General features: G+C 38.7%; 1 protein-coding gene across 25 annotated transcripts in view; it reads left to right on the forward strand.

The window, feature by feature from the left end:
- BNC2 (basonuclin 2) overlaps positions 1 to 14,021 on the forward strand; it is a 455,833-nt gene that overhangs the window by 166,595 nt on the left and 275,217 nt on the right. For 2 of the 25 annotated variants that reach the window (XM_013993543.2, XM_021063387.1), the window contains exon 2: positions 5,761 to 5,832. The exons of 21 other annotated variants lie outside the window; for them this stretch is intronic. The gene's annotated coding sequence lies outside the window, so the exon portion shown is untranslated. Of the gene's footprint in view, positions 1 to 5,760; positions 5,833 to 7,916; positions 8,979 to 14,021 lie in introns of those variants that run through there. 2 more of the 25 variants (XM_021063392.1, XM_021063393.1) reach the window with 2 other exon arrangements.

Genomic DNA, 14,021 nt, shown 5'->3' on the forward strand with positions numbered 1-14,021 from the left:
ACTGGCTGCTGTGTGTGTGTCTGTGTGTCTGTGCACTCTTTTCTCTGTAATAACGGTTTATATTTGAGGGATACAGTTTTGGAATGCAGAAGGTCCAAGTTTGAAACAGCACAAACTTAAGTATGGCACTTTAAAAAAAAAAAAAAATCCTCCCTTGCGTTTAGAAGGGCAAAACCTCATCATTCTAATTCCCCTGCAGCCAGAGGTTTCCAGGGTGATTTAAAATCAGGAATTCTGGAAATTGGGCAGTTTGAAAGATGCAGGTCATCTGGGTTGTGGGTGTTGTAAAGGGACTTTGTTGTGACACCAGGTGAGCAGCTTCAGGGTTTGAGGACATTTTCAGGTTTCGCAGCTGTCTCAGATGTAGCCATTTAGCAGATGGCCCTAACCTCTGTCCCCCTCCAGGGGAAACTCTAGCCTTCTCCCTAGGCTTCACCATCACTGCTCCAGTTTGAGGGTTCTAGTTACTGAGGGTGTGTATGATTTCACTTTGGTTGTAATTGTGCCTGTTACCTGAAACAGCCAGGATTGCTTCATGATTTGATCTGACTCAATTTATGATAGATTAAAATGTGGTTGTAATGAACAGCCTTCTGATTTTGCATTGTGACTTTATAAATATTCATGCATCTGACTTTTTTCCCAATGAATAAGAGAATATGATTTATTTTATGGTTACCTAAGTAAAGGTATCATCATAGTTTGAATTTTAATTTTGTATTTCCTATTTCTCTTTTATTTTCAACCCTTAGTTCTTTGATTTCCTGTTCTTGTTATGTGGCCTTTTCTCTAACTCAGTAATGCATGTATAATATACACACATAGAGTTGTGTGTGTGTGCCTGAGTGTGCATGCACACTTAGTTCTGCTAAAGGCATGCAAGGAAAAACTTTTTAGAGTTGTTAAGATTTCCATTGATAAGTTTTTTAAAATTTAGGTAACATAAATTTTTTCCAAGAATATCCTACCAAAGAAACTATGAGTAAGCCTGTCTGTGTGCCCTATTTATAGAGTGTTTGGTACATGATTTATGTATTTCTATAAAATGATGGTTTTGTCAAGATAGACCTCCTGAGTTTAATCTGATTAGTACTGTCTGTACATGGTTTATTATTTATAAACAAATGCAGTCACATTGTTTATGGAAGGCCTTAAACCAACAAGCAGTCAATTCTATAGCAAAATCAAGATTTATATATGGACTTGGCACTTCAAATTTCAGGTGAATTCATTAGCTTATTTTCCATTATGTTCTAGAGAATACTCAATTCTTTTTATTCTATTGAATGTACTAAAGTGATCATGGAGGATTTTTTTTGATAAATTTTGGTTTCAGTTCCAAATTTTAAGGTACACTTTTCAGAGGAATATTAAGCTTATCACTTTGTGCTGTTTTTTTTAAACATTAAAGTATAGTTGAATTATAGTTTTCAGGTGTACATCACAGCAATTCAGATATGTTTGTGTATATTTATGTATACACAAATTCTCTTGAGATTCTTTTCCCGTATTGGTTATTACAGATTATTGAGTATATTTCCCTGTGCAGTAGGTCCTTGTTGGTTATCTATTTTTTATACATAGTAGTATCTATATATTAATCCCAGTCTCCTAATTTATCCCTCCCCCTCATTTCCCCTTAGTAACCATGAGTTTGTTTTCTATGTCTGTGGGGATATTTCTGTTTTGTAAGTAAGTTTATTTGTATCTTTTTTTTTTTTTTTAGATTCCACTTTTAAGTGATACCATGTGATATTTATCTTTCTCTGTCTGATTTAATTCACCTAGTATGATAATCTCTAGGTCCATCCATGTTGCTACAAATGGTAATTATTCCATTCTTTCTTATGGCTGAGTAATATTCTATTTTATACATGTACCACATCTTTATCCATTCCTCTGTGGGTGGACATTTACATTGATTCCATGTCTTGGCTATTGTAAATAGTGCTGCAGTGAACAATGGGGTGCATGTATCTTTTCAAATTAGAGTTCCCTTTTTTCTAGATTGATGCCGAGGAGTGGGGTTCCAGGATCATGTATTAGTTCTATAGTTAGTTTTTTTTTTTTTTTTCCTATAGTTAGTTTTTAAAGGAACCTCCATGCTATTCTCTATAATGGCTGCACCAGTTTACATTCCCACCAACAATATCGGAGGGTTCCCTTTTCTCCACACCCCTACTCAGTATTTATTATTTGTAGACTTTTTAACGATGACCATTCTTACTGGAGTGAGGTGATACCACATGGTAATTTTTAATGTGCATTTCTCTAATAATTAGCAGTGTTGAATATTTTTATGTGCAAATTAAGAAAAAATCTATCATGTACACTTAAATGATCTAAAAATGTTATCCTGATCATGGAAGCAGTGGGTTTTTTTGTTGTTTGTTTTCGTTTTTTGGTTTTTTTTTTTTTTTTTTTTTGCTTTTTAGGGCCTCACTTGCGGTATATGGAACTTTCCAGGCCAGGGATCCAGTTAGAGCTGCAGCTGCTGGCCTGCAGCACAGCCATAGCAATGCCAGATCCTTGCCCTATATACCACAGCTGATGGTAATGCTGGATCTTGAACTCACTGAGTGGGGCCAGGGATCAAGCCCGTCTTCTAATGAATGCTAGTCAGGTTTGCTACTGCTGAGCCACAATGGGAACTCCAGAACTTTTTTAATATAAAGGATGTTGTGTTTATATTCAGTGCTTTCCAGTTTATTAAAATTTTCTTTTTATAATCCAGGAGGGGAAAGAGTGGGAATACTCCATTATCATGTATTCTTAATAAGAAAATTAAAGTTGATTTTGGATTTTTTTCTTTAAAATATTAATACTTAATACAAGAGAGTATTGTCTCTTCCCATTGAACCAGCCATTTGTGTTTGACGTGGCAGAAATCTGACAGGGATTAGGGCACTGTAAAGGAGTTAAATGGTTGGTCCTGAGTTCAGATTCTCTTACTACCTATTAGTCTTGTGACCTTGGATGAGTGACTTTATCCCTAAACTTTATTTTCTTCAATTTTAAAAAAGGGAAAAGAACACTTAGATTGAGAATTTGTCAGGAAGATGAAATGAGACAATACTTGCGAAGCTTAGGTACATGATAGGAATTCAGTAGATCCTGTCCTTTGAGCTTGCCCCATGTTAGGCTTCCCTTGGGAAGCTTCAAATTTTGGAAAGAAGAAGGTAAATATAAATAACATATTTTAATTTCTCCAGTTACCTGTAGGAAAGGAGATAACTAGGCACTGGCAGACAACTTTGTTTCCTTCTCTCTTTCTTTGAGACTTTCTTGTGTTATCCATTAGTCTTGTGTTTTTGCTACTCTGCAGAATTCTCACTGGGATGGCCTTCCTGGATGTCAGAGTGATGCTATTATTTCTGAGATATCAGTTATGGCTAACAGTAGACTAGAAGCCAAGTTGGCAGAATCTATTGAGCTCTGTTTACCTTTGTATCATCAGTTCTAATCATTTGCTTTCATCATACCTTCCTGCTTTATTATACTCATCATCATTTGCACTTGATAATAGAGCTAGAAGTTCCATTACACAGGTTCCCTAGCTTTGTGTTTACTTGTGTTCACGGAATTAATGTTACACTAAAGCAAGTAGTATTTACACGTTTTAGTAGAATTAAACAAAAGTAGCAGCAAGCAACATTCATGTATATCTGGGCAAGTTTTAATTTTATTATTTATTGATTGAATTTTTGGCCACACTCTCAGTTTGTGGCCCCAGGCCTGGGATCGAACCTGCACCACAGCAGTGACAATGCAGGATCCTTAACCCGCTGAGCCACCAGGGAACTCCTGGGCAAAATTTTATATTCATTGACAGTCTTACACAATGCCTGACATTTCATTAAGGCTTTGGGAACTATTTGTTGAGCAAAATGGGCTTCTTTTATTTATTTATTTTTGGGGGGGGCTTCTTATATTGTTTTGCAATCCTGGATTATGTTTTTATCAAAGTAATTATGTTCTTTTGTGTAGTACATTAATATTGTTATAGGTAGTCTTTGATTAGCATTGTTATTTTGCCTAACATCTAGTTTCTTTTAGCCAACACTAGTGTGAGCATACTGCATCTTAAGATCTAAAATAAATATTTAGCTTAGCATTTTCTTTCACCTGTTAGTAAGAGTAAAAGAATGAGGATTAAAAACTAATCATTTTGTAGCTATCTCTAAGCTCACATAATGTGTTAGGGGTGGTATCCACTTTATCTTAGTTATTGCAAAAGCACTTAGGACAGGTACTGTTACTTTCATTTTACTGTCTAAAATCTGTATCCAGCAAGTTTGATCCCGAAGCCTTGCTTTTTCCTCTACCACATTCTTCATCCATCTATAACTTAAGCCGGTTATTAAAACAAAAAAAGAATAAAAGTTAATGGTTGAACCTGTTGGGTTTTTTTGTTTCTCCTTTCAAAGTAAATTTTACAAGGAAGCCAATGTGCAGAACTGATAAAAATCAGAGCTGCTGGAGATGAAAGGGGTCCAGCCACCCTATCTTGGTCCTGTCTTGTAGGCTTCTGCCAGGGATCCATGGAACACCTACTTAGAAAACCATAGTCTAATGCTTCCACACCCTCCAAAAAGGAAGCAGAGCAAAACCTTAGTTTCCCAGTCTGGGAGTTACAGGGTTCGTTTATTATCTTGAGCTTGAAGGTGTAATTATGGGGAATTCACAGGAAAGCCTAATCTGTGCCTCATTTTAAAAGAGAATATGTCTAAGAGAAAAACAGTATTGGATAAATACCAATGTAAAAAAAAATTGGTTAAATCATTGTACAGCTTAGCACATGTTGATTTTCAGAGCACAGATTTTCTGTAATCAAGAGCAGTGTAATAATTTTACTGTGGGATGAGGCGTAAAAAAACTAAGTCACCGTTTTATGTTTAACTGGAGTCTGTTGACAAATGTACACAGACTCTGCTTCAGTTTGACAGCATTGAAAAGTTGTGCTCTAGGTAATGGTATAGCATATCCGTAAAAGATACACACATGCATATAAGAATAAATGTAAGGATGGAGGATATAGTTAGATGTAACTCTGAGAAAATAATGTTAAAAAATACACTGTTTAAAATAAATTGTTTAAAAACTAATTGGTGTGATAATTTTGTAATATCTTTAGAAACTGGGTATTTAAAGATTTTTCATCTGCTAAATTTGTATTGATTTTTGCATAAGTATTTCGTTAGAAATATAATTTCAGTTTTATGAGCCTGGGTCAAGATTGTAGGTTTTAAGCCAGATGTATCTGCGCTTGAATTTATTTCTTCTTTATGCAACTTGGATTCTCAGTTACTTTATTTATAAAATGAGTATCAGAAATGATACCTGTGAAATTTGGCACAGAGAGGGTGAGGTGTGTTGGTTTCTTCTGTTGTTCCTGTTGTCATTAATTTGCAGGCCTTATACACTTAGCATCTCTTTATCAATGATGGTATTTGGTTCTTAATAATTGTCTCATGAACACACTTAGCCTTTTTAATTACCAGTTTAAAAAATACTTGTGCCAATCTTGCAGAAGCTTACTTTTGTTGAAAATGAGTGGAGAAAAATTTCCCCTTTCTTACTCTTCACTGAGAATCAGTCATTGAGCAGCATAATTCCAAAATCTTATGTGGCTTTTGGGTACTTTATGAACCTTTTTATGGTAACCCAGAAGCAAGGCAGAGATTGAATTAATGCATTTCCATCAAGGGACTGTTCTTTTAACCTCCTTTCTTCCACCTAACCCATGTGTGTTTTTCTAAGGGACTGTTCCAATTCGGTACGGAGGTTGCCACATACAGTGGGGATGCCAGCTCATAGATATGCAGGTTATTGGTAAGTCTAAGAGCCTTTCTGTCTTTAAAACAGAGTAAAAGGAAAATTAGAAATGACAACAACTAAAATAAAAATGCTCCACAAACAAAAAAAACCAAAAAAAGCCTTTTTTTTTTTTTCTGAAAAACCCAATGCAGAACCTAAACTTTAAAACTGACTGTTATTTTAAAAGTTAAAAAAATTTTCTTTACAGCTTTTATAAAGGGTACATCTTCATTGTAAAGATCTCATTAAGAAAACTTTAAAGGAGTTTCCATTGTGGCATAATAGAAACAAATCTGACTAAGGATCCATAAGGATGCGGGTTCTATCCCTGGCCTTGCTCAGTGGGCCAGGGGTCTGGAGTTTCTGTAAGCCGTGGTGTAGGTCATAGACGTGGCTTGGATCCCGCATTGCTGTGACTGTGGTTTAGGCTGATTTGACCCCTAGACCAAGAATTGACATATGCTGTGGGTGCATCCCTAAAAAGCAAAGAATTAAAAAAGAAAAAGAAAACTTTAAAGAGAATAAACACTGCCAGAAAGACTGCCACCAAAGAACCATTTTATTAACACCTTTGTAGTCATCTTTCTTTGTTTACGTGTGTATATGTATATGGATAGATGGTAGTTACGTAAAAGGTTAATGGATGGGTGACTTCCTTTTTAAAAAAACTCCATCTTGTCATAGATATCTTTCCGTGTCTGTAAGTAAAGATACACGTCATGATTTTTAGTGGATTTTTAATATATCATTTTACCATAATTTATTTAGTGAGCCCTTGATGTGGATATTGAGTTTGTTGCCAGCTCTTGTCGTCTACAAAGAGCGGTGTTTCAATATGAATATTCTTGTTTGTACTTGTATTCTTTTTTCCTAAAGGTGAATTCTTTAATGTGTTGATCTTGGGAAAAGAAGTATAATTTTGTACAGTTGAAAACAGTGGTTGGCAAACCTTTATATAAAAGGCCCAGATAGTAAATGTTGTAAGTAACCATGTGATTTTTGTAGCAACTATTTAGTTATGTCTTGGTGGCCACAAATAGCCCTAGACCGTATATGTAAAGGAATAGGCATGTCTGTCTTTCAATAAAACTTTATTTCCAAAAGTAGGCAGCAGGGTAGCATTTGGCTCAGAGGCTGTAGTTGCCTACTCCTGACTCAAAACAAAGGAGAAACTGAGTAGGACTGGAAATTTACGCCTAGTTGTTTGTATGCTGCTTTCATAGTACCTTAGAAATATCTTCTCATTTCAGGTCAATATAATGGGTTGATTACTTTCTTTCCAGGTTTTTGTCAATCAGTACTTTTTTAAAGCGCTGCTTATAAAAGGTTTTCATACCTTCCCCCACTCCAAAACCTAGTGAATTTTAAACTAAGAGGCTGTATAGGAGTTGCTGCTGTGGTATAGTGGGTTAAGACTGTAGTGGCTCGGGTTGCTGTGGAAGTGTGGGTTTGTTGTTTTTTTTTCTTTTTTGTCTTTTCTAGGGCCTCGCCCACAGCGTATGGAGGAGGTTCCCAGGCTAGGGGTCCAATTGGAGCTGTAGCCGCCTAGCCACAGCAACACTAGATCTGAGCCTCATCTGTGACCTACACCACAGCTCATGGCAGCGCTGGATCCTTAACCCACTGAGCAAGGCCAGGGATCGAACCCGCAACCTCGTAGTTCCTAGTCAGATTCGTTAACCACTGAGCCACGACAGGAACTCTGAGGTGTGGGTTAGATCCCTGGCCTGGCACATTGGGTTAAAGGACCCGGCATTGCCATGGCTATAGCATAGGTCAAAGCTGCTGCTTGGTTCGTTCGTTCGTTCGTTCGTTCGTTCCTTCCTTCCTTCTCTCCCTCCCTCCTCCCTACCCCCATTCTTCCTTCCTTCCTCCCTCCCTCCCTCTCACCCTCTCTCCCTTCCCCCCTTCCTCTTTCTTTGTTTTGTTGTATTTTAGGGGCCGCATCAATGGGGTATGGAAGTTGGTCTACCCCACAGCCACAATATCACCAGATCTGAGCCGCATCTCACAGCAACACCAGATCTTTACCCCACTGAGTGAGGTCAGGGATCGAACCTGTGTCCTCCTGGATACTACTCGGGTTCTTAACCAGCTGAGCCACAGCGGGGACTCCCTGTTGCTAAGTTTCAGTCTGGCTGAGGAACTTCCATATGTTGCAGGTGCAACCATTAAATGACAACAACAACAAAAAAGTGCTGTATAGTTTATCATTTTATACTTTAGATTTTAGCATGTATTAACCACTTGGGCAGAGAAAGACCTCTGAAACTTATATTGTGCAAATTCTCATCTGTAGAAGATAGTTTTGATGGAATAAGGTTCTAGAGGTATCCTGAAGTAAGCCAGAAGGAAAGTTAGCATGAGAAGTTAACATTTCAGCAGAAATACATCACAGATCAACAGAGTGACATTGAATTAGTTACCGAACCTTTTCAAGCTAAATTATACTCAGAAGACTGTTCTGTGCATAAATAGTAACCTCCTTGCATCTTGAATTTTTATAAAATAAGAATTATTAACCCCCTAGCTGCCTTCAGGGTATTTGTCGAGGATCAGGGAGAATGAATGATATAGTTAAAAATCACTCAATTTCTAACGTTGGGTCACTGGTGCCACTATGAATTTTAAGGGATTTATTTATTTATTATTGTGCATGCCTTTGTGGAGTACCTGCTGCGTGTGAAGCTGTGTAGTAGGTGCTATGGGGGAGAGCAAAGAGCAGTAAGTTAGTTCGTGCCCTTAAAGGGGAAAAACCTGAAGTGTGGTTAAAATCCACAGTTGTGTAGTGCTAAGGGCCCTAAGTGTGGTAGAAAACTGGAGAGAGGATCATCCCTTCGGCCTGGGGGTATAGGGAAATTTTGTGGAAGAAGTGGAATTTAGAAATACAGAGATGTTCAAATGTATCAGGCAGGGGGAGGGTATTCCAAAAAGAACCGTAGGAGAACTGTGTCAAATTAGGATAAGCCCAAAGCAGTAAGCAGGAGACATGAAGTAGTCTAATTAATTAGACTGTCTATTTATTAAGCTTTGTCGTGGAGGAGGAGGAGAGATGAAGCTGGAGGAGCAGGGCAAAGCTGGGCCTGGAAGGAACTTCTTAATTGGTGATTTGCGGAGAACTCTCAACATCATCTAGGAGAGGACATTTGACAGTTGAAGAGGTAGTATATGGCCCTGGTTGATGACTGTGAAATGATAAATCTGGGATTATCCGTCACCAAAGGGTTATGGCAAAGGTCTGAGCATGCTGTTGTTAGAAATGACCTAAAGGAGAGAAATGATCTGGAAGGTGTGTGGGAGGACAGCCAAGGGGATTAGAAGGGCAAAATGGACAGACTTTCAGAATTTTCTGGGTTTGGGTCATAAGGAGAAGGCTTTTAATCATGATCTGTGGTTCTGAGTCTTTGTTAATGGAATTATGGCTATAACATTCCAAAAAAAAAAAAAAAAAAAAAAAGAAAGGCCAAGTCAGGTTAGAGCTGTAGTAAAGAAAGGATAGCAGTGAACCATCCAATATTCTTTGCTTGTTTGGTCTGAGGTGTTAACTGGACCCTAGGATGTTGATAGTGGGAGCTTGAAAGTATGGGACTAAAATTCAAAGGAGAGAAAAGGCATAGGTATTGGGGAGCATGAGCACTGTTCTCATGCAGGTGGCAGATGAAACCATCATGTCACTAAACGAAAGGCATGTAGAGAGAAAATGGTACTTTATAGCATCTCTTATCATTAGGTATGTCTTTGACATAAATAGCTCTATCTTCATCTGAGGGTACTTACCCCAAAAACATACAAAATGAGGAGTTCCCGTCATGGCTCAGTGGAAACAAATCTGACTGGCATCCATGAGGACGCAGACTCAATCCCTGGTCTTGCTCAGTGGGTTAAGGATCTGGTGTTGCTGTGGTGTAGGCCAGCAGCTGTAGCTCTGATTTGACTCCTAGCCTGGGAAGCTCCATATGCTGTGGGTGCGCCCCTAAAAAGACCAACAACAACAAAATAGCCATGTTTTTCATCATTTATAAAACATCCTCTTCTTTTGGATTCTGAAGCCACTAGATTTCAAGAGTAAAGTATGTTCAGTTTAAAAAACTTCCTCATTGAACAAGCTGTCCTTTCTCCATTGTATAGTCTTACTTCCTTTGTCATAGATTAGTTGGCTATAAGTGCATGGGTTTAATTCTGGGCTTTCTATCCTGTTCCACTGATCTATATGTCTGCCTTTGTGCCAGTACCATGCTGTTTTGACGACTGTTGCTTTGTAGTATAGTCTGAAGTCCTGGAGCCTGATTCCTCCAGCTCCATTTTTCTTTTTTCAGGATGTCTTAGGCTATTCTGGGTCTTTTCTACTTCCAAACAAACTTTAAAATATTTTGTTCAAGTTCTGTGAAAAATATCCTTGGTAATTTGATAGGGATTGCATTGAATCTGTAGATTGCCTTTGGTAGTATAGTCATTTTGATAATATTAACTCTTCCAATCCATGAGCATGGTATGTCTTTCCATCTATTTGTGTCATCTTTGATTTCTTTCATCAGTGGCTTGTAGTTTTCAGAGTACAGGTCTTTTGTTTCTTTAGGTAGATTTACTCCTAGGTATTTTATTCTTTTGGATGTGATGGTAAACGGGATTGCTTCCCTAATTTCTTTTTCTGCTTTTTCATTGTTAGTATATAGAAACACTATCAATTTCTGTGTATTGATTTTGTATCCTGAAACTTTGCCAAATTCGTGGATAAGCTCTAACAGTTTTCTGGTAGAGTCTTTAGTATTCTCTAGGTATAGTATCATGTCATCTGCAAATAGCGATAGTTTTACTTCTTCCTTTCCAATTTGGATTCCTTTTATTTCTTTTACTTCTCTGATTGCTGTGGCTAGGACTTCCAGAACTATGTTGAAGAGTAGTGGCGAGAGCGGACATCCTTGTAATGGATAAAGGACAGCTTGTTCAATAAGTGGTGCTGGGAAAACTGGACAGCCACATGGAAAAGAATGAAATTAGAATACTCCCTAACATCATACACAAAAATAAACTCCAAATGGATTAAAGACCTAGATATAAGACGAGACACTATCAAACTCCTAGAGGAAAACATAGGCCAAATACTCTCTGACATAAACGACAGCAACATCTTCTCAGATCCACCTCTTAGAGTATTGACAATAAAAAGAAAAATAAACAAATGGGACCTACTCAAACTTCAAAGTTTCTGCACAGCAAAGGAAACCCTAAACAACACAAAAAGAAGACCCACAGAATGGGAGAAAATCTTTGCAAATGAATCGACTGACAAGGGATTAATCTCCAAAATTTATAAACACCTTCTGCAGCTCCATACCAAAAAAACAAACAACCCCATCAAAAAATGAGCAGAAGATCTAAACAGACAATTCTCTAAAGAAGACATACAGATGGCCGAGAAACACATGAAAAGATGTTCAGCGTCACTTATTATTAGAGAAATGAAAATCAAAACCACTCTGAGGTACCACCTTACACCAGCCAGAATGGCCATCATCCGAAAGTCTACAAACAATAAGTGCTGGAGAGGGTGTGGAGATAAAGGAATCCTAGTACACTGTTGATGGGATTGTAAATTGGTGCAACCACTGTGGAAAGCAGTATGGAGATTCCTCAGAAAACTAAACATAGAACTACCATTTGATCCAGCAATCCCGCTCCTGGGCATCTATCCAGAGAAAACCACGACTCGCAAAGACACATGTACTCTGACGTTCATTGCAGCACTATTTACAATAGCCAAGACATGGAAACAACCTAAATGTCCATCGGCAGAGGAGTGGATCAAGAAAAAGTGGTCCATATACACAATGGAGTATTACCCAGCCATCAAAAAGAACAAAATACCAGCATTTTTAGCAACATGGATGGACCTAGAAACTATCATGCTAAGTGAGGTCAGCCATGCAATGAGACACCAACATCAAATGCTTTCACTGACATGTGGAATCTGAAAAAAGGACAGACTGAACTTCTTTGCAGAAGAGATGCTGACTCACAGACATTGAAAAACTTATGGTCTCTGGAGGAGACAGTTTGGGGGCTGGGGGGTTGTGCTTGGGCTGTGGGATGGAAATCCTGTGAAATCAGATTGTTATGATCATTATACAACTACAGATGTGATAAATTCATTTGAGTAATAAAAAAATGAAAAAAAAACTTTGGGAGAATCAAATATTAAATAATTACATGTGAAATATTTAAAGCTAAAATAAATGCTATTTATGACCATTGTCATTAAAAAAATAATAAAATAAAAAATAAAAAACTTCCTTATTTTTTAAAATTCCCAAGGAAAATACAAGGAAACCCCCTTTACTTTATCTTCTCACCACTTCCTGGGACCCTCAGTAACAAAGAGATGCCAATGGTGGAAGAGGCTTCGTTTTACTTTTTACGTGTCCGGTACAGGCACAGCGTTACCCCATGCAGCTTTCGTCTTCCCTGGACCTCACCCCAGTTGATTGAGGGGTGGTCAGGGGGTGGGGTGGGTAGGGGGAGGGTGAGTCTTCCGTAGAGATGACCTTTATGCTTTTGTACATTTTCTCTTTTTAGTCTGGAGGGGGAGTTGTGCAGTGCCCAGTATGACTTAGGTTTGAGTTGGGAAATTTTGTCCTGTGGGGAACAGCAGGAGTGAATCTGCCTTTCCATTTCCTTTCTTCTCCTGACATTACCTGTGTTCAGGCTTTGCATGCCAAGAGTGAAGCATGTTGCTTCATTGATCTTGAGCATATGCGGTACTATGGGCTTGGGCGGTGTGGTGAAGCCCTCCTCTCCTGTTTACAGTACCTGGAATGTCTCAGGCCTTTTGGTAAGATTTGTGGCCTGACTTCAGCCTCTTTGGAATAAGTCTTAACCACATCAAATGGGGCAAGAGGCTAGTCAGAGGATTCAGAATCTCCCTACAATCACTGTGCCTTAAACCTAGTTTAAGTGCGCACTAGATTTTCTCTCTTCAACCGTGTATAGCAACTTAAAACTTTTTCCCCCACATGAGGTTTTATGCAGGTGGTTTAGTGGGTGACATGAGGTGTTCAGTTTTGAGGGACTGATATTTTTCTCTCTCTGTCCAGCCTAAGATATATTCTTCTGTCATGTTTCATGCTTCACACTCCCTTTTCTGCTTTCTCACAGAGACCTTTTTCAATCACCCTTTCCCTTCACTGTTGTGCAGTTTAGGGAGAGAAACAACAAACCCTATTGATTTGTCCCATTTTCTGCCTCTGAAAGAGTAAGATCAAGTGAAATACACCTTTTTTTTATGAATTGAACGCCTTTCTAAAAAACTGCCACTCCCTCAAAAAAAATTTGGGGGGATGATTACTTGAAAATCATCTCTTTCCTCTCCTTAGAGAGTGTTAGATACATCCTCATTCTTGATCACTGTGAACAAACCAGGGAAAGAAGCAGAATGGAGCAAACCCACCAACGGAGGCCAAGGTGACATGGTCATTTTGAAGTGCTTTTTACTGGGAGTTCCCATCGTGGTTCAGCGGAAACAAATCCCACTAGTATCCATGAGGACATGGGTTCAGTGCCTGGCCTCACTCAGTGGGTTAAGGATCCGGTGTTGCCGTGAGCTATGGTGTACGTCGAAGATGCGGCGCAGATCCTGAGTTGCTGTGGCTATGGTGTAGGCCTCAGCTGTAGCTCTGGCCTGGTAACTTCCATATGCTGCAAGTAGGGCCCTAAAAAGCAAAAAATATAAATAAAGTGCTTTTTAGTTTAAAAGCTAAAGCTGATGTCTGTCCCAGATTATTTAAGATGTTTGCGGCATCCGTGGAGTTGCCCAAACCACTGCTCCTGAAGTGGCCAGATCTCTGTGCTTTCTCTCACAGGAAGTCTTTCCTGACCTCCTGTCTCTCTTTCATGGAACGAAATTTGGGGGTTCCTGGATCTTATGCCCTGGTGTATGCTTCTTCCTTCTTCCCTAGGGTTTTCTGTTTGTTTATCTGTTTGTTTTTTAAGGCTTATCTCTTCTAAAACTAAGTTATATAGAGAGTTTTTGCCTTACTGGTTCTTTTTCTGCTTTTCAAATTTAGGCCAGTGGTTCACAAACTTTAATGCTCATCTGCATCACCTGGAGGGCTTATAAAAACTCCCGACTGGGCTCCACCCTGCAGGGGGTCTGTCACGCTTGGTCTTAGGAGGTGCTGCAAATGCCTTTCAAACTAGCGCCCAGCAGA

Source organism: Sus scrofa, chromosome 1 (assembly GCF_000003025.6).
Source record: "Sus scrofa isolate TJ Tabasco breed Duroc chromosome 1, Sscrofa11.1, whole genome shotgun sequence".
Lineage (NCBI taxonomy): Eukaryota > Metazoa > Chordata > Mammalia > Artiodactyla > Suidae > Sus > Sus scrofa.